At 46.7% G+C, this 20,321-nt stretch overlaps 7 non-coding genes and 1 pseudogene across 7 annotated transcripts; 5 read left to right on the top strand and 3 right to left on the bottom strand.

Moving 5' to 3' along the window:
- The first annotated feature begins 1,011 nt into the window (after window positions 1-1,011).
- Window positions 1,012-1,084, top strand: TRNAV-CAC (transfer RNA valine (anticodon CAC)). The gene has a single exon. It is a non-coding gene; the product is annotated as a tRNA-Val (tRNA).
- Window positions 1,085-3,876: 2,792 nt separating this feature from the next.
- On the bottom strand, window positions 3,877-3,948 carry TRNAQ-CUG (transfer RNA glutamine (anticodon CUG)). Its single transcript has one exon. It is a non-coding gene; the product is annotated as a tRNA-Gln (tRNA).
- Window positions 3,949-5,146: 1,198 nt separating this feature from the next.
- Window positions 5,147-5,220, top strand: TRNAN-GUU (transfer RNA asparagine (anticodon GUU)). The gene has a single exon. It is a non-coding gene; the product is annotated as a tRNA-Asn (tRNA).
- A 599-nt stretch (window positions 5,221-5,819) lies between these two features.
- Window positions 5,820-5,892, top strand: TRNAV-CAC (transfer RNA valine (anticodon CAC)). The gene has a single exon. It is a non-coding gene; the product is annotated as a tRNA-Val (tRNA).
- A 511-nt stretch (window positions 5,893-6,403) lies between these two features.
- TRNAE-UUC (transfer RNA glutamic acid (anticodon UUC)) lies at window positions 6,404-6,475 on the top strand. Its single transcript has one exon. It is a non-coding gene; the product is annotated as a tRNA-Glu (tRNA).
- Window positions 6,476-7,257: 782 nt separating this feature from the next.
- Window positions 7,258-7,328, bottom strand: TRNAG-CCC (transfer RNA glycine (anticodon CCC)). The gene has a single exon. It is a non-coding gene; the product is annotated as a tRNA-Gly (tRNA).
- Window positions 7,329-10,060: 2,732 nt separating this feature from the next.
- On the bottom strand, window positions 10,061-10,826 carry LOC133040164 (E3 ubiquitin-protein ligase RNF138-like; annotated as a pseudogene).
- A 6,196-nt stretch (window positions 10,827-17,022) lies between these two features.
- Window positions 17,023-17,095, top strand: TRNAV-AAC (transfer RNA valine (anticodon AAC)). Its single transcript has one exon. It is a non-coding gene; the product is annotated as a tRNA-Val (tRNA).
- The last annotated feature ends 3,226 nt before the right edge of the window (window positions 17,096-20,321 follow it).

The following is a 20,321-nucleotide window of genomic DNA, read 5'->3' as shown; positions in this document are numbered from 1 at the left end:
GGGAAGCCCACTCTGGTGGAAATCGCCTGGTGGACACAGGAAAGCGAAGCACAACCTCGGCCCCAGAGGCCTGGGCCAGGGTGGGCAAACTCTCATTCATTGGGTGTAGGCGAGGAAGCGGGAAGAGCCATCATGGGAACCCACCGTGTGTTCAGCTGTCCTTGGATCAATTTCCATTCAGGCCCGCAGGATAGGAGCCCTGGCTCCTCGTATCTCTGGGGCTCTGGCATTGTGGTCAGTAGAGGCCACGGAAATGGCACCGTTTCCCTGGGGGCAGGGGTCTTACCTTAGGAAGAAGTGTCAACTCCAAAGACTCCAGGAAAGATCGGTACTGCTGTCTCCGTAGCGCAATGGGTTAGGGCGTTCGGCTGTTAACCGTAAAGCTTGGTGGTTCGAGCCCATCCAGGGACGGTGGGATGAGATTTTAGAAAATACCAGAGAGACTCCCTTTTGCCAGGAGAACACCGGGAAGTGCAGCGGCGAGCTGGCAGGCAGAGAAAGAGCCCAGGAGTCAGGTACAAAGGAGCAGCGGGGAGGGTGGGTCCCGGGGGACTGGAAGCGGCGATCAATCCTGAGACCCCAGAGTGCTGACCGCCTGCGCCATGAACAGGGCCACCGAGGCGCCGGCCCGCAGCCCGGGAGGGGCGGCGTCCACACCGCTGGGCTGCGGGGTCTCCTGGCCTCGGACGCACAGCCACTGTCCCCGCCTCCTGCGGCTTCCGGGAGCTGGGGAGTCGGCTGGGGCGACCCCTGAGTTCGGGGGCGGAGCTAAGGGTCTGAGGACTCTGCGTTGGGTGCGGGACCCCGAATGCAGCCTGTGGGGGCCCCAGTGTTCTCACTTGAGGGGAGATGAGGAACTTTAAAGCAGGGCCCTCGGGAACCGGCGTTTCCGTGTCTGAGCGAGCTTGGGGCTTCAAGGTTCCTGTTTGAGTGTTAAAATTTGGTGGTCTGGATGCTGGAGGCAGCATTCGGAATTTCATGGATACAGTGTTAAGTAGTGGAGAGTGTCCCGTTTCCGTAGTGTAGTGGTTATCACGTTCGCCTCACACGCGAAAGGTCCCCGGTTCGAAACCGGGCGGAAACAGGTTGTTCTTCCCCCACCCCCACCGCGGAGATGTGCGTTCGCATTGGCAAAGGCGAAAGGCACGGGGTGAGGTATGCACTCAGCTGTAGGCCGCTGAGCTATTTCTTTTGCTGCTTTCTGACGACTCATCTTTTTCCTGAAGAAGCGAAATAACCTTTTGTCTACAGCTCCCTGGTGGGGTCTAGTGGCTAGGATTTGGCGCTCTCACCTCTGCGACCCGAGTTCATTCCCAGTCAGGGGAAACTTTCTTTGTTCCAGCGTCTGCACTCAAGGAAGTCACTGTTCCTGCCCCGATCGGAACCGTATTTTGCTTAAAAGTCCAGTGCAGAACATTTCTGCACAGAGTTCCTAAGCCGCTGAGTCTGGGCCTCAGGGTCCTGGACCTCACGCTGGCTTTTGGAGCTCAGATGCCATGAACAGCCTAGGCTGGTCAGCTCTGGCCTCCACTCTTTTCTCCTGGCATGGTAAACCCAGAGTCTTACTTACAGAGTTTTCATTCCAGAATGTGAGCCTTCAGTTCCAAAAATTCATTAAAAACCAAAACCAAAAGCTTTTGTAAGATACCAAAAGTTTGCAGATGGTATATTCTGTACCTACGTGGGCAGTTAACATCATATTCTTTCTTTATGTAAGAGTTATGACATCACTTGATAATAACATGCGGACATCTCAGGATGGTTCCTTTACTTTGGCGTCCCTCTCAAAGCTATCTTCTGTGGGACCTGTCTTCCAAGGATAGGAACAGCTTGGCCATCCAGAAGAGGGCCCTCTTGGCCCTTCAGGAACCTGGAATCTGGTCTCTTTTGGGTGTAGAGAGGGTATGTATATTAGCCGCTAGTCATGTCAGACTTTTTGAGATCCCTTTGGACTGTAGCTTACCATGCTCCTCTGTCCATGGGATTCTCCAGGCAAGACTACTGGAGTGGGTTGTCATTTCCTTCTCCAGGGGATCTTCCCAACCCAGGACTCCTGTATGGCAGGCAATTCTTTACCATCTGAGCCACCAGGGAAGCCCAAAACAAACACGACCACAATGCATTGACCAGGAATCAAACCAGGTCTCCCGGGTGATAGGCGAGAATTCTACCACTGAGCCACCAACGCCCCTACTGAGAGGCTTTTTAAAAGAATAACCTAGATGGTGTTTTATTCAGCTCTTTCCAGGTGCAGGCCTGTCATGCCCTGTGCTTGTAGGATACTCTAGGCTTTCATCCTCTGCCCTCCGCAGCACCGGCTGCCGTCTGGCCTCTTGCAGGTTGCTTAGGTGGACAGTCAGTGGTGCTTTGATCCATCTGATCAAAGCACCTGGTTTCACCAGGAACCCCTCGTCCTCATCCCCACTGGCTCAGTCATATCTGACTCTTTTCGACCCCATGAACTGTAGCCAGTCAGGCTCCTCTTTCTATGGGATTTCCCCGCTACTTTGCTAGAAACCCATCGGGTGAGTGCAGCTCTCCCCTTCACTCTCACCTGGCTCCCTGTGTCCTGCAGGGATGATAAAGTGTCTGTCAGGACACAGAGGTGAAGAATGCTTCCCTGTGACTGGTGGAATAGAGGACCAGATGGGAAACACGTCCAGGGAAGGGGGAATACCCTCAAGAGCTTTCCAGAACTGTTGTGCGGGTGCTGTCAGCTGGGTCTAAGGCCCAGGATAATAATGCTTAGTCTTGTGTTCTTCTGGCCTTGACCCAGTCCCAGGTCCAGTCTGAACTCAAGCACAGAGGCATCCTGCTTTACCACACATATTCCACTCTCCCTCTCTCCAAAGTGGGGGAGTGAACCACCTTTGCTAGAACCCATGTGGGTTGGGTTTTTTTTTCCTTGAACTTTCTGTTCTGCTGAAATGTAACTCAGGAATATAAAAAACCTTTAGCTTTGGATAAATTAGTGCTCTCCATGCTATGGACAAGAAAAAATTTCAAATTGATAGTAAGGATGAATCTTGAATGCTTTTAACACTCTAGATAATTCTAATAATTGATGTATAATTGTATAGAAAATGTTTGTCCTGTCATACTCTCAGAGATGACTCCTGGTATGCCTTACACAGCTTTAATAATTTTGGTCTAAAAACTACTTCATGTTGACTTTCAGATTTTCTAAAAATGTGGAAAATATTGGTGCCATACTACTGTAGATTGTAGAAGTCTTGGATTTATTTTCTATTCAAAATCCTAATGAAAGTGAACTGCCTAAATTTCCTGTAGTGCTTTGTTTCTCTTAAGCAAACTCTAATTCCAAAACATATTTCCATATATAAAATTCAAAATTCTGTTTCACAGAAAATTGAATACACCATATAATATTTTTTCAACGAAGATTAAGTCTTTTATTTATAGAAATCATAGTTACTTATATTCCCCTTTCAACGTGGGGGTAAATGTTTTTAGGTATCATCTAATACGTGAATATGTGACATCGCAGGCCCTCCCCGCCACCATTTACTCCCAGGGACGACCGTGCAGTTACACGCCGTGCGGTGCGAAGCCCCCTCGCGGGGCGGGACTCCGTGAGCTCAGCCTCTGCCTTTTACGCCAGACACCCAGGGGACCCGACGAGGGGGCGGCACTGGCGGAGTCGCTGCGCCCCTGGGCGGGGGTTGGAGGGCAGAGGAGGGGCCGGGCTCTGGTGGGCAGGGGTGGGCACAGCCGCCCGCGTCCAGCGAGGACGCCCCGGGTCGGTCCCACATCTGTCCGCCGTGTCCGTGAGAACCACTCCGCTGGGGGTCGCGGGAGCCGGAAGGCAGGTCCCATTAGGGGTGTAAAAAGTGTGCCTCTTCTAACTAGGCAGAAAGGTCCCACCGAGATTTGAACTCGGATCGCTGGATTCAGAGTCCGGAGTGCTCACCATTACACCATGGAACCCCCTCCGGGGTCACCTGGCCTCCGCCGGCAGAGAACCGTATCCGCTTCTTTAGCCTCCAGACGTCCCACCCATAAGCTCAGGGCAGTTCTTCTAAGGCCCTGGGGAGACTCCAATACGGTTGACTCCCGCAGGTGCTCATCCCTCTTGCTTTCTCTCTGCTCCTCTCCTTTGATCGATGCAGCTCACTGTCACCTCAGAAAATGAGGTGAAATCCAATTTGGGCTTTGTGCCAGGGAGGACCCCCTTAGCTCTCCATCACCAACCGCATAGTCTGCCTAGGTGACCAGAGTGTCCCATCTTGAGGTAAAATTTCTGCAAATAAGAATGTTATTTTCCTTTTCTTTGCCTTCACCCTTTTCCGATCATAGCCCAGAGGGGGCAGACGGATGTCAGGGCAGGAGGCGGGGTTTCCTGGGTCCCTCAGTTTCCTCATAGGGCTGATTACACTCCTAAGCCGCCCCCGCCTCTTACGTGTAACATATAAAGCGTGTCAGCGGTGGAGTGGGAATGGAGGCAGGAGAACGCTTCTTTTATTCTTCATATACTTCTGATTTGGAGAGGGGTAAGTCAGTCTTACAACAAGTGTCTATTTGCCAAATTTACAATGTGAGTAAAAATAACCATTTAAAGAAAACACTCAGACAAACCAGCTATACTCACTCACAGGGAAGTCAATGGCGCTCAGTGGCATTCAACTCTTTGTGTCCCTAGGGACAGTAGCCGGCCAGACTCCACTGTCCAAAGATTCTCCAGGTAAGAATACTGGAGTGAGTGGCCATTCCCTTCTCCAGGGGATCTTCCAAAATCAGGGATTGAGCCAGGGTGTCCTGCATTGTAGACGGATTCTTGCAGTCTGAGCTCCCAGGGTAGCCCACTCTGGTGGACCGCCTGGTGGACACAGGAAACCAAAGCACAGACCCGGAGGCCTTTGCCAGGGGGGGCCAACTCTCATTCATCGGGTGTAGGCGACGAAACGGGCAGGGCCATCATGAGAGCCAACCCGGTGTTCAACTGTCCTTGGATCTATTTCGGTTCAGGCCCGGAAGGTTCGAGCTGTGGATCCCAAATATTCTGGGGGCGCTGGCATCTGTAGCGGGTAGTGGGCAAGGAAATGGCACCGTTTCTCTGGGGGCCGGAGTGCTTAACCCGGGAATGAGTGTCTACTCCAAAGGGAGTCCAAAAGCATCGCGTACTGCTGTCTCTGTGGCGCAATCGGTTAGCGCGTTCGGCTGTTAACCGAAAGGTTGGTGGTTCGAGCCCACCCAGGGACGGTGCGGTGACATTTTAGACAACACCAAAGAGACTCCCTTTTGCCAGGAGGACACCGGAGAAGTGCTGCGGCGAACCGGCTTGCGGAGAAAGAGCGCAGGAGTCAGGTGCAAAGGGGCAGCGGGGAGGGCGGCTCCCGGGTGGACTGGGAGCCTCGGTCATTCCTGAGAGCCCGGAGCGCTGACCGCCGGCGTCGTGGAAAGGGCCACCGAGGCGCGGGTCCGCAGCGCGGGAGGGGCGGCGTCCACACCGCTGGGCTGCGGGGTCTCCTGGGCCTCGAGCGCCCCCAGTCCCCGCCTCCTGCGGCTTCCGGGAGCTGGGGAGTCGGCGGGGGCGACCCCTGAACTCAGGCTGCGCAGCTGAGGGTCTGAGGATTCTGCGTTGGGTGCGGGACCCCGAAGGCAGCCTGTGGGGGCGCGAGGGTCCTCACTTCAGGGGAGAGGAGGAACCCTAAAGCAGGGCCCTCGGGGGCCGCCGTCTCCGTGCCTGAGAGAGCTAGGGGCGTCAAGGTCCCTCTCTCAGAGTTAAGAGTCGGTGGTGTGGAAAGCGGTGGCGGGACCTCGGCATTTCATGGATACTGTCTTGCAGTAGAAATTGTCCCGTTTCCGTAGTGTAGTGGTTATCACGTTCGCCTCACACGCGAAAGGTCCCCGGTTCGAAACCGGGCGGAAACAGAGCGCCTCGTTCTCTTTTTCCCGAGATGTGCGTTTTCATTGGCAAAACCGACAGGCGCGAAAGGCCCGGGGTGATGCAGGGGACGCAGCTGTAGGAAGAGTTGGTGACCACCTGGAAGTTTATTCAGCTCGGAGAGGCCCCGGAGCCAGGGCAGAGATCTGGAGGTGGATGGATCCGCTCATCACCCGCCACTCATCACCGAGCCTGACTCCAAAGAAAACCCGAGGTTCACGAAGGGAGCAAGACCTGGGCTCGGCAGCACGCCGCGCTAGAGCGAGAGCAGGAGGGACCCAGCCCGCTACTCTGTGTCCTTGCCCCGGAGCAAAAGCGACGCCCAGGACAGGCGAGGCGAAGGCCGATGAGCGGCGGGGGCAGGGCTGGGAGCCTCGCACAGCTGCACACAGCCCTGGGCCGCTGCGACATTTCCTTTCCAGCTTTCTGACTTTCTGAAGGGTCATCTTGCACTCACCTTTCACCTGGAGAAGCTAAATAGCCATTTTTGTCTACAGCTCCCTGGTGGTCTAGTGGCTAGGATTCGGCGCTTTCACCGCCGCGACCCGGGTTCGATTCCCGGTCAGGGAAAACCTTCTTTCTTCCAGCGTCTGCACTCACACAAGTCTCTCTCTTCCTGCCACATCGGAACTGTATTTTGCTTAAAGGTCCAATGCAGATCATTTCTGCACAGAGTTTCTAAATACCGCTGAGTCCCCGCCTCAGGGTCCTGGACCTCAGACTGGCTGTTGGAGCTCAGATGCCATGAACAGCCTGGGCTGGCCAGCTCTCGCCTCCACTCTTTTCTCCTGGCATGGTAAACCCAGAGTCTTACTTAACAGAGTTTCCATTCAAAGAGAATGTGAGGCTTCAGTTCCAAAAATTCATTAAACACTCAAAGCAAAGGCTTTTCTAAGCTACCAAAAGTTTGCAAGAATACCAACATCCTATATTCTGTACCTAAGTGCCCAGGTGGCATCACATTCTTTCTTTATGTAACAGTTATGACATCACTTGGTAGTAAACCATGCGGATATCTCAGGATTGTTCCTTTCCTTTGGCACCCCTCTCAAAGCTAACTTCCCTGGGACCTGTCCTCCAAGGCCAGGGAACAGCTTTACCGTCCAGAAGAGGGCCCTCTTGGCCCTTGGGGAACCTGAAATCTGTTCTCTTCTGGGTTGCTCAGTCCTTTTGAACTTTTTGCCAGCCCTTGTAGCATTCCTCTGTCCATGGGATTCTCCAGGCAAGAATACTGGAGTGGGTTGCCATTTCCTTCTCCAGGGGATCTTCCCAGCCCAGGTCTCCTGTATCTCCTCATAGAGATTCTTTACCTTCTGAGCCACCAGGGAAGCCCAAAACAAGCAAGACCACGATGCATTGGCCGGGAATCGAACCCGGGTCTCCCGCGTGGGAGGCGAGAATTCTACCACTGAACCACCAATGCCGCTCTAGAGGGGAAGTCCGCAACGACTGCCTAGTTGCAGTTCTATTCAGCTCTTCCTCAAGCGCGGGCCACTCATGCCGTTTGTTCCCAGGACGGTCTAGGCTTTCATCCTCCGCCCTCCGCGGCACCGGCTGCCCTCTGCCTCCTGAGGGTTGCTTTGGCGGGCAATCAGGTGTGCTCTGGCTCCGTCTGAGTGGTGGAACCGCCTGCTGCTCGTGCTCACTGGCTCAGCCTTGTCCAACTCTTTGCGACCCCTTGGACTCTCGCCCACCAGGCCCCTCTGTCCATGGGACTTCCACGCTCCTTTGCTAGAAACCCGTCGAGGCAGTGCAGCTGCCCCCTTGGCTCTTGCCTGGTTCCCTGTGCCCTGCACGGAGCATCAAGTGTTCTGTCAGGACACAGGGGTGAAGAGTCCTTCCCTGTGGTTGGAGGCTGAGAGAACCAGATGGGAAATGCTGCGAAGGGAGGGGCATATTCTCAAAAGCTTTCCAGAGCTGCTGTGTGGCTGCGCTCGGTTGGGTGGCTGCCCTGTGACAATAATGCTTAGTCTTGTGTTCTGGCCTGGACCCAGTCCCAGGTCCACTCTGAATTCAAGCACAGAGGCACCCTGCTTTCCCACACATACGTCGTTCTGCCTCTCTCCAAAGCGGAGTTCTGAACCACCCTTTCCATCTCAGTGACTAGCAACCATGTGAGGTTTTTTTCTTTTTTTTTTCCCTTTAACTTTGTTTTACCGAAATGTAACTCAGGAATATAAAAAAGGTTTAACTTTAGATAAATTAGTGCTCTCCATGCTGCAAACAAGAATTACATTCAAGTTGATAATAAGGATGAACCTCAAATACTTTTAACACTCTAGAGAATTCTAATAATTGATGTATAATTACATAGAAAATATTTGTCCTGTCACGCTCCCAGAGATAACTCTTGGTATGCCCCACACTGCTTGAAATTTTGGTCTAAAAACTACCTCATGGTAACTTTCAGATTTATTATTATTTATAAATTTTAAAATTATGTGTCCCAGTAAATTAAGTATACCATATAATATCTTTTAAATCAAGGTTAAGTTTTTTGATTCTCAAAATCATGGTGACTTAATTATTCCCCTTTTAATTTGGGGTAAATGTTTTTAGCTATCATCTAATATGTGATTCTAAGTTACATTTATCTGCCACAATTCGGCTCAACTTGCAATTTTAAGATCTATCATTAACTTTAAGTTCTTTTTTTCTCAAAATTAACATTTTTATTAAATCAAGTTACAAAAAATTCACTGTAGAAAAGTCAACAAGGGTTTTAACAAAACCAAAATATACCTTTTGATACAACATATGTGTATATTAGCAGCAAACTACTTCTGAGATTTTATGTTCTTTTAGTTACTTAATTTAAAGAAAGCATAAACAATTATATTAGTATGGAATGTCAGCTAATCCACTCTTCAGCTTTATTCTGTGATTTGGGCCTTCGAGTACAAGTTATTTTATGACTTTCCTTAATGAATACTAAGAATGAACTCAATTTTGACTGAAATGTAGTGAAACAGAGTGGCTGGTAGGATCCATCTCACTCCTATAGTCCCGCATTATCTTTAAGATAACAAATGAGCACCATGTAAACATATAATTGTGTAGGTGTATAAACTCAGTTTTTAAGGTGTCAGAGTAGCCAAGTAGACAACTTAGCATTTGACTGTTACTTTAAAAATTTTGGTAACATACAAAATTTTAATCAACTCAGATAAACACATCAACCGCATATTACTTGTCCCTTTAAAAAATCTTAATAGAAATTCTGCATATAACCAGACAAATTGCATGCTTACATGTGTATATACACATACAAAAGTGCATGTATATATACATACACATCTTGAGCTTTGAACAAGTTTCTAAATTGAGATGAAGTCAAACCTCTCATTTAAATATAGAGAGAGAATGTAGTATCACCAACTGCAAGTTTGTAATAAAAGGTTCATCATAGCTAACCAGCAATTCTGTTATTGAAAATTCTGAGGCCAAAGAGCTGTAATTCAGCTTACTGTACTTGAGGCTTAGAAATCAGTCAGCCAAACAAACAAGATTTGACATTACCAACTGTCCACCAAAGAAATCCATTTTTCTCTTGATATTTCCTTCTAATAGCCAAAAGGAAATATCTATACAGTGAGCTTTTGCTTTTTAAAGAGTTAAAATTATTAAAGAAATCTCACTAGTCTTCAAAAATGCTAAATATTATATAAATACAATTTTCTTATAGTTGAATTCTGCAGCTAGAATCTCTATTTTAGAAAGTTTTCTTTTGATTGTTTCATTTAGCACTTCAAGTCTCCATTTGCAACTCAAATAACTGGCTCAGTTTTGTTAGGTTTATATTAATCACATCATTCAGAATTTGGTACTGTGTTACCTGTGTGCAATAATGTCAATGGGAGGAACTGCACCAAATTTCAAAAGTAAGGAAAAATTCAAGAACACGTAATGCAAAAAAGATAAGTACAATAGGGATTCTCTTTTCACCACTAATGAAATATAATCCTTTTAATGTTTATAAAGATAATGTCCTAAGATTTATCTTTTAACTTATCAAAAGAATTAAGATTTTACATGGCCCACCTTTATTATTGAATTAAAAATCTAAAACAATAGACTGAATTACTTTTATTAATATACACATCAAGTTATTGAAATGGTGACTTCCTGTAGTTTTCTTCTTAAAGATGGCACTTGCAGGTACAAAGATGCAGAGGTGTCTACAGCCTTCAGATGTTTACTAGAGAAGATTCTTCAACAGCAGTTTGATACGGGGTTTCCTCATCTAGCTGAAGATTCGCAAGTTCTCCATAATCAAACTGATGCCTTTGATTTAGATGACTAACAAAATTTCTAGTAACCTGGCTAGGATCTCCCCAAGGAAGAGACACACAAATAGGACACGTCACAGGAACTATCTGAAATAGGTGGTTACTGTTACAATGATCCTGTCAACTCTGTCCGGTAAAATTTGATTCTTGACACAAAGGACACTTAAAGGTAGGCTGCCCAGAAGAACTTGTATTCCCTTGGTAAGTTTCTGTGTTATCAGATGCAGATATTTCACTCCTGTTACTGTTCCCTACTGAATCTTGAGAGACCTGAAAGTTTGGAATGATAGAAGAAGCACCATATTCATCTTGATACTTCTTACAAGATTTGTAATGATGTCTCATGCGATAGAATTTAATCTGTTTTGCACAGCATCTGCAGCTACCAGAAAATGTCCTCATGATATTTTCAAGGTCTAAGGCCATTCAGGACATGCTCCCTCTCTTCTAGTCACACTTCCACAACAGAGGGGACAATGTATTCCACTTTCTTTCATTGCAGTCAGGAAACTTTCTACAGAAAACATGCTGACAGGCCGCAGTCCGCACGGGCATTTTGAGCACCTCCTGACAGACGGGGCAGTAGAAATCATCTTCAGTGTAGGATGTGCCGCAGAGACCTCCTTGGCCATGGCGGGGGGGGGGGGGGGGGGCCGGGGACGAGGGATGAAGGCGATGACAGCAGCAGCGGCCGAGGTGGTGGTGGCAGCCAGGGGCCCACTCCCTGCGTGAACCTTAACTTTAAGTTCGTTAACTGATATCAAATTGGTTGAATTAATGTATAATCTTTGCCTGGAGAATTTCTAATTACGGTAGAAATAATGCTGCCCATATTTTTATAGATTATATATAGAAGGGCTATAGCTTAACAGCTTAAGAGGATGTGTGGGTACCCTTAGGAGATGTTCCTGAATGTAGCCATAATGTCACTTGAAGATGAGTACAACACATGGACTCTCTAAGCTAAGTAAGGACCTGTTGCTTATCTGAGGTACTCCTTTATTTAAAAAAAAAAAAAAATTCCTGGTTCTTAGTTACCTGCCTTCTAGATCTCAAGTCACCCATTTTCCCATGTGCTATGTAATTCTTTTTTTACTCAGTGCTGGGGTCCTTATGCGCTGGCAGGCAGATGAACCTGAGAAGAACATGACAGGTTGTTCTCCTGCTGTGATTCTTGTGTGTGTGTGTGTGTGTGTGCGTGTGTGTGAATCATATTTTTGATGCCTCCTGGTGTGAATGCACCAAGGAGTGGGACCTTGACTTTGCTCCTGATATAGCAGTTTTCCTGGAGAAGGGCCTGGTACCTGGTGAGCACCTAGAAAGTGCTTCCTGATTGAGGGACTCCTAATCCACAGTCCTGGAAAATGGGTAAGATCCACAGTAGCTTAGAGTATAAGGGACAGAGAGAGACAGAAAGGCACACACTCCAAGAGGGAAAGAGAAGGGCAGAGGGAAATGTCCTACAACCTAGAGACATCCTCAACTGAGTACAGAAAATCCAAAGAGCTCTTGTTTCCTCAGGAGCTTCAACTGAGGAATCAGTGGAAGTTGACCCAATAATTCTCAGGATCCAGGTTTGCACAAGATGCATTATCGGTTCAGTATTAAGTAGCTTGCAACAATTTGTCTCAAATGAGATAATTTTTGCAGATGTAGCCACGTACTGTTGAGATATCATTCAGAGACAGCCTCGGGCTTGCAAATGCACCTGTACCGGAGGGAGACCCCTCATTAGCTTGTGGCTTAGGTGGTGGTGGCAGCCAGGGGCCCACACCCTGCGCGAACCCTAACTTTAAGTTCTTTGACTGATATCAAATTGGTTGAATTAATGTATAATCTTTGCCTGGAGAATTTTTAAATACGGTAGAAATAATGCTGCCCATATCCAACCTAAGCCAAAATACAACTCATAAAGGGGAGGTAAGACGACAAATGTCTGGAACCAGTGAGTATTTTTTTTTTTTTTCTTTAAACTCCTGTAATCCATAAGCTGCTCTGCAAGAAGCTCTCCAGAGTCATTCTGGCTGGTCTTCTCTGGAGTGAATTACTGGGTCACCACTATAAACACTTATAATTATTAGAATACTTTCCGATCAGCTTGGAAGTTTAGCTGCTGAGTATGTGCAATCTCTGGGTAATGTACACATCGTCTTTTCAATGCACCTCCCACTAAGTTGAGTCAGTAGGGCACAAATTCCTTTGTTAGAGTAACAGACATGAGTACTGACAATTTCTTGTGATGGCAAGACCATGAAGAAAAAGACTCTTTCCTTGAGTTGGCAAAATACACTGGAATATAAATTAGAACATCTATTTAGGGAAAACTAAGAACATAAAGGGATGCCTTCAGTTTCTAGCAAAGGTGCAGTGACAGAAATCAGATTAACCCTCCTTCCTAAATCTCACTCTCAGCCTTTGTCCCACTTCCAAAGGAATAAAAGACAAAAACCATGAAATACTGGTTTCTAAGACACAGGAATTCAGGCAGCAAAGGATGGCAAGCCTTGAGAGGCGACCAACAAACAAGATGAGTCTTGCCATGGGTCCAGCTTCCTGCTTTCAGTGAGTTCCCAGCCTGGGAACCAAGAGGAAGATTTGAGGTCAATCTACTGGACTCTGGAGATGAAGCTGAGAGCTGGTGGAGAGCAATCAGCTAGAGTTCACAGGACAAAGATCCAGTGATTCTTATTTCCAAAAATGAACTAGAGAACAAAGGTATGGACATCAAGGTGGAAAGGGGAGTTGGGGGAATTGGGAAATTAGGATTTGCCTATATACACTATTGATGCTATGTATACAATAAATATCAAATGAGAATCTATTGTATGGCATAGGGAACTACTGTATGCTCTGTGGTTACCTAAATGAGAAGGAAATCCACAAAAAAGGAGATATATGTATGTGTATAGCCAATTCACTGTGCTATTAACACATCATAATTTACACATCATAAAACAGCTATATTCGAAGAAAAGTTAATAATAATGAAAAGAAACACGAAGAAAGGTCTAGTGATGAGAGAGAGTGGGAGAGAGAGAGAATGCTAGGATATGAATGGGTCTCCCTCAAGTACTCAGCAGAGTAATGAAAAGGGTATTTTATGAAGAAAGTGCCTGAGGCCAAGAAAACAAAGTTTTAAAAAGATCCTGGAACAATGCCTGGTGCTCACACAGGACAAGCAATTTTATGTAAGTGATCTCCCCAGACAGACTGGACTACTTATAACTCAGGGGTCATTAGGAAGAACATTCAAAAAACTCTTGTGATGAACAGGGAGGCCTGGCTGTTAAAATGCTGCACTCAAGATGCCCATAAATTTGGAAAACTCAGCAGCGGCCAGAGGACTGGAAAAGGTCAGTTTTCATCCCAGTCCCAAAGAAAGGCAGTGGCAAAGATTGTTCAAACTATTGCACAATTGCGCTCATCTCACATGTCACCAAAGTAATGGTCAACATTCTCACAGTGAGGTTTTCCCAGTATGTGAACTGAGAACGTCCAGATGTGCAAGCCGGATTCAGAAAAGGCAGAGGAGCCGGAGATCAATTTGCCAACATCCGTTGGTTCATAGTAAAAGCAAGAGAGTTCCAGAAAAACATCTACTTCTGCTTTATTGACTACGCCAAAGACTTTGACTGTGTGGATCACAACAAATTGTGGAAAATTCTTCAAGAGATGGGAATACCAGACCACCTTACCTGCCTCCTGAGAAAGCTGTATGCAGGTGAAGAAACAACAGTTAGAATCGGACATGAAACAACGGACTGGTTCCAAATTGTGAAAGGAGTATGTCAAGACTGTATGTTGTCACCCTGCTTATTTAACTTCTATGCAAAGTACATCATGTGAAATGCCAGCCTAGATGAAGCACAAGCTGGAATGAATATTTCTGCAAGAAATATCAATAACCTCAGATATGCAGATGACACCATCTTTATGGCAGAAAACGAAGAGGAAGTCAAGAACCTCTTGATGAAAGTGAACGTGGAGAGTGAAAAAGCTGGCTTAATATTCAACATTCAAAAAACGAAGATCATGGCATCTGGTCCCATCACTTCATGGCAAATAGGTGGGGAAACCATGGAAACAGTGACAGACTATTTTCTCGGCTCCAAAATTACTGTAGATGGTAACTGCAGCCATGAAATTAAAAGACGCTTGCTCCTTGGAAGAAAAGCTCTGACCAACATAGACAGCACATTAAAAAGCAGAGGTATTACTTTGCCGGCACAGGTCCATCTAAACAAAGCTATGGTTTTCCCGGTAGTCATGTATGGATGTGAGAGTTGGACTATAAAGGAAACTGAGTACCAAAGAATTGATGCTTTTAAACTGTGGTGTTGGAGAAGTCTCTTGAGAGCCCCTTGGACTGCAAGGAGATCCAAACAGTTCATCCTAAAGGAAATCATTCCTGAATATTCTTCGGAAGGACTGATGCTGAAGTTGAAGCTCCAATAGTTTGGCCACCGATGGGAAGAGCTGACTCAGTATAAAATCCCTGATGCTGGAAAGATTGAAGGCAAGAGGAGAAGAGGGTGACTGAGCATGAGATGGTTGGATGGCATCACTGACTCAGTGCACATGAGTTTGAAGAAACTCCAGGCTTTGGTGAAGACAGGGAAGCCTGGTGTGTTGCCATCCTTGGGGTCGCTACTGAACTGAAGAAATCTGGCAAGAGTTCCTCACCGCCGGAAAGCTCCACAGGGCCGACAACCAGCCCACCTTTCTCTGCTCTGAGTCACCTTGGAGAACAAGCCACAGTCAGTGAATCCAAGGAGGGCACAGGACAAAGCTGACTGCAGGATACTTTTACCTCCTGATATCCCCTCACCTTTTCATCTGGGCCCTACATCGTCTCTACCTGTGACACCTATCATCTCTCTGAAAACCAAGAAGTTCATCCCTTGTGAAGACACTTCGCTTTCCCTCACTCCAGCACAAGTGCGGGACAATCTGATTTGAGTCAGAGAACAAAAGGGAACGAATTCAACTCCACACCGCGGTTTCCAGCCAAAGACACAATGATAAAGAGGGTCAGGCTCTGCGGATTGAGCTGATCGAGGAGGAAAAGCAGCCGGTCCTCGTGCCGCTCTCAGAGGAGGCCCCGAAATCAGGTCAAGATCAGGTAGTAAATGGAGCCACCCATCACCAGCTGAGAACCAAGTGGCCCCTGCTTCACAAGGAAACAGGTTCAGAAAGAGAGCTTGACCTCTCACCAAACCTGGATTCCAGGTCTTCCCACACGACCTGCGGAACCTCCCTTGTCCACTTCTTGGATGAGGCTGAATCTCTGATCCAGGCGTTGGGCGGCCGTCGTTGCGCTTTGTCACATCTTCGGGGGCAGGGGATGGATCCGTCGCCTCAGCGCGCTCCACTCGCGGGCTCTGAAACCCTGCGCCTACCATTTCTGCCGCAGGCAGCCGTGTGTCTCTGGTCCCTCGGGCGTCCGCTGTGCGCCCACCCTGACGGGGAGAGGACCACCGCACCCTCGTCCCGTCCAAGTGGGGCGTCAGCGTCCCGGACGCGACAGAAGACGATGAATCCCCTCCTCTGTCTGGACGTGGGAGCTGAAATCTAGGACCTGCAGGGGAAGAAAGCAAGGGGAAATCTCAAAGAAACGCCCTCATCTAAAGCCATTTTCCAGTCCGCCTCTTTGGGAACTCAGGCCTCTAGGGCGAGTGAGGGTGCTGTCGGGCGGGCTCACCCTCGACCGCGCTCGGAGTCCCCGCGCAACCAGGAGGAGCCCTGCGGCCCGGACGCGGCCCGCGCCTTCCTCGGGGTCTCAGCCGGTGAACCTCAGACGCGAAGGCAGCGCCGGCCGCCCCGAGAAGAGGAAAGCCACGGCTGGAGAAAACGGCACATGCAGTCCCCAAATTGAGACGCTCCACTTCTAAAGGAAACCAGAGACAGACACACAGACAACATTGCATTAAAGTCCTTCAGCGAGAAGAAACTCGGCCTGCTGTGAAGTAAATACGAAAACCCTTCAAGTCACCGGCTTTCTGACAAAACGCCTTTACCTCTCTGTTCAATTCGCGTTCCACGACCTGTTGAACTGCAAAATTATAAAAGGAAAACCAGAGGCGTTTCAGACATTGTGAATTGTAAAACAAAGCCGGCCTTCACGAAGAATGTCAAGTCTGAAGAGGAAGGAATGAAGACGGTCAGATCTGCGTGGACCGCGCTTCCTGCGGGGCCTGGTCGGCAAAGGAATTCAACAAATGACCTGAGCCTCAGCCTTTGCTGCGCTTCCTGCTAAACGTGGACGTGAGATGCAAGTCTGGACTGAAACTAGGGGACTAGAATCAGCCACAGAGGCAGGAATCCGAGGAACCCCCGGTGCCAGGCGGCGCCGGAGAAGCGCTGCTGTGAAAGGCCTGTGAGAGGGGCGCACGGGTCGGGCGGCGCAGAGGGGGGGCGGGTCCTTTGTTTCCCGAGTGGGATTTAAAGCATCGAGCCCGGTCCCCGCTGGCGCCATGAAAAGGGACGCTAAGGCGCGGATCTGCCGCCGGAAGGGATGCGTCCACCTTGACGGACGTGGGGCCACCTGGGGCTCAGACGCACCTTCCTCCCCCCGCTCCTGAGGCTTCTGAGAACTGGGGAGTCAGCGGGGGCGACCTCTGCGCTTGGGCGCAAAGCTGGCACACAGGGACCTCGCTCCGGGAGAGGCGGAGAGGCGAGGAACCCTTCATCAGGGCTTTTCAAGACCGGCAGATCCTTACTTGACTAATTGCCTGTGTTTCCAGAGTCCGCTTCCTTTGAAAATTTGACGGTCAGGTGTGTTCAAGCATGCAGCTCTTGAATATGTCGCTAAGGACAAGTGGTCGCGCAGTTTCCGTAGTGTAGTGGTTATCACGTTCGCCTAACACGCGAAAGGTCCCCGGTTCGAAACCGGGCGGAAACAACTTCACTTTTCCCCCAGACTTTCAGATTCATATTTTAAACACACAGTAGAGGCCTGCCGCGTGGAGTGATGTTGGGAGCTTCAGCTTCAGCATCATTCCTTCCAGTGAATATTCAGGGTTGATTTCCTTTAGGACTGACTGATTTGATCTCTCCTTGACCTGCAGACAGGTTTCTCAGCAGGCAGGTAAGGTGGTCTGTTTTTCCAATCTCTTGAAGAATTTTCCATATTTTGTTGTGATCCACACAGTGAAAGGCTTTAGTGGAGTCAATGAAGCAGAAATAGATAACTTTCTGTAATTCTCTTGCTTTTTCTATGATACAATGGAGGAAAAATGGAGGGAAAACGGAGGAAAAGGATAGAATCAAATTAATTGGGAACATATATGGAAAAGGTTAAATAGAGAGTCCTATAAACAGTGGAGGAAATTTCATAGGTAAAAGGAGTTTACAGGGTGATGATGATGAGCCTACTCTGATGCATTCTAGGATTCTCAGTCAACCTGCTTTCCTCCAGAGATCCTCTCTGAGGATCAGAGACTACCTGCATGTACGTCCTTGTCTGTGTGTGTGTGTGTGTGTGTGTGTGTGGTGTATATACACAGATATACATATAGTAAGGTCCATTGCTTGTATATTAGTTTTATGTTTCTATGTAGTCATAAATATATATACATATATATATATCTGTTATGTAAAATTCTGGGTCTTATGTCATGTATAGGAATGTTTTTCACTGTAAAACCTTCATTTTTTTTTAACTGGGGGATTTCTGAAGCAAGGAATTGGACTACTGTTCCCCTTTTGATGAGCTGGTCAGATGAACTAGTAAACTGGCAGATTCCACTAGCCCAGGAGGTTACTGCTGGTCAGACGGGATTCCTTCACTCTCTCTTGAAAGATCCACTGCCACTGAAAGATATCTGTAACTTAAAAGAAAGCCACACCCAGACTTTATGCAGTGTAGCGCCAAAATGCAAGAGCTTACACTCAATGGTGACATGCAAAGTGCCATGTGCTAAGGCACTGTCTACGAGTTTTAAATGGATGAACTCACTTTATCCTTTCAACCGGCTTCTATCATATCATCATCCTCATTTCACATATGAGAAATCTGAGGCATGGAAGGTTAAATAACTTATCTAGTCACTCAAGCAGTGAGTGGGATCTGAGAGCAGCAATTTGAACCGGAGCCTGCCTGGCTCCACAGGATATGGTGCTGGTCAAAGAGGAACACAAATGGTAAAAATGTTTGGCAAGAAATTTAAGCCTATATATTTCTTTCACAAAACACCAAGGAGGAGTCATGTGACATGAATAAAACTGCAGTATCCTCATGACCCACTTGTCTCCCAAACACCTTTCTTATTCCAAGAGCTGCTCCCCTTGAATCCCCAACTTAAACACACCTTCTGCAAGAACTAGGTTTTTCCTCCCTTTTGTGCTTTCCTCTCACCTTTCCAATACCTCTTTCATAGTGCTTCTGTTCTCTCACTTCCAGGTCATTCATTTTTTAAAATTTAAAAATGTTAAATACATCTAAAGAAGAAAATAAGCAGTCATCTGTAGCCCCACCTCCTAGAATGAACTGCTGTTAACATCTTTGCACATTTTCCTTCAAATCTACTTTTACATTATTCTAAGTTGTAGCAAAAGTGCATGGGTTCATGCTAAGTCATTTCAGTCCTGTCTGACTCTTTGGGACCCATGGACTGTAGCCCGCCAGGCTCCTGTGACCATGAGAGGATTCCAGGTAAGAATATGGAGTGGGTGGCCATACCCTCCTCCAGGGAATCTTCCTGAACCAGGGATAGACCCCACATCTCTTGTGTCTCTTGCATTGGCAGGTGCGTTCTTTACCATTAGTATCACTTGAGAAGCTCCTACACTCTATATGTTATTTTAAAAAATTGAAATGATGCAGAAAATACAAATAGGTAAAATTTTGAAACACTTTAAATTCAAAAGTAACTTCTGTTAATGTAGGTAAATGATAATGGAGTCATTTAGGAATATCAACTGAGAGGAGAATATATATATATATATATATATATATATATATATATATATACACACATATATGCTTTTATGTGATTGAGCTTTTATAGAATCTATTCCAACTTTAAAGTATTTCAATTTACTAGTGTATAAATTGAATGAAAAAAACACAAAAATGAAGAAACTGTTGAACTTTCAATCAAATTGTTGACCTTAAGAGACATACATTTCTAAAAGAACCCTCTATGCTAATAAAAATAAAGAGTGTGATTGAATTAAGTTACTAAAATCTGGAATGATTTTTCTTATTATTTTTTAAAAAAATCAAATATCTTAAGAATTAATTTTAAAATAATACAATCTATCTATTTCGAGTTCAATGACTTTTGACAAGTCGATGTACCCATGGAACCACTACCCTGTTCAGGAGCATCTCCAGTATTCCAAAATAGCCTCTTGTGCCCCTTTGCAGTCAACCCCCCCTAACACTCCCTGTCCCAAGTACTCAATGATCTAGTTCTTTTCACTAGGGATTAGTTTGGCTCATCTAGTAATCCCCATAGGTGGCTCCCCAGAATATGTACTCTTCTCAACACTCAGGGTGATGTTTTAATCCGTATTGTTGTCATGTATCAGGAATTTGTTTCATTTTATTCAGGAGTAGTATTCCTTTGAGTGAATATGTCACAATTATATCTATTCACTTGGTGATGGACATTTGAATGGTTTTCAATTTGGGGACTATTATGAACAAAGCTACTATAAGCAAGTCCCTTTTGTGGGCATATGTTTTATAAATTCCATTTAAAATTTTCTATTCTCTAATATACATTTATTTTGTGAATGGATGTTACATTCATAAAGACAAAATTTATTGAAATATTTAAAAATGTATTCAAATGTTAAACAGACGGAAGTACCAGCTTATCTTTGGTTGTTTCCTACCAAAACATACTTAATATTGGCCACCTTCTGTGCCAGCTGTGTTATTTGATTATCTCATTTAATCTACACAATAGCTTTATGAAGTACTTATTATTTCTTTCCTATGACACTTGTAAAATTTGCCTAGCAAATTGGACTTGACCCAAGGTCAAAAGGAAGGTAAGTAGTGGCACGAGGACTAATAGGAGGCCCCCTGAGTGTTGGGCTCATTTCATTTGGGTTAAACACTCTCTGCCATCCCTGGTTCCTGGCTCCCTGTCTACCTTTCGCCCCTGATCCGTGTG

Source organism: Dama dama, chromosome 20, assembly GCF_033118175.1.
Source record: "Dama dama isolate Ldn47 chromosome 20, ASM3311817v1, whole genome shotgun sequence".
In the NCBI taxonomy this organism is placed as follows: Eukaryota; Metazoa; Chordata; class Mammalia; order Artiodactyla; family Cervidae; genus Dama; species Dama dama.
The sequence above is the reverse complement of the archived record's forward strand: the minus strand, read 5'-3'. Positions and strand labels throughout refer to the sequence as shown.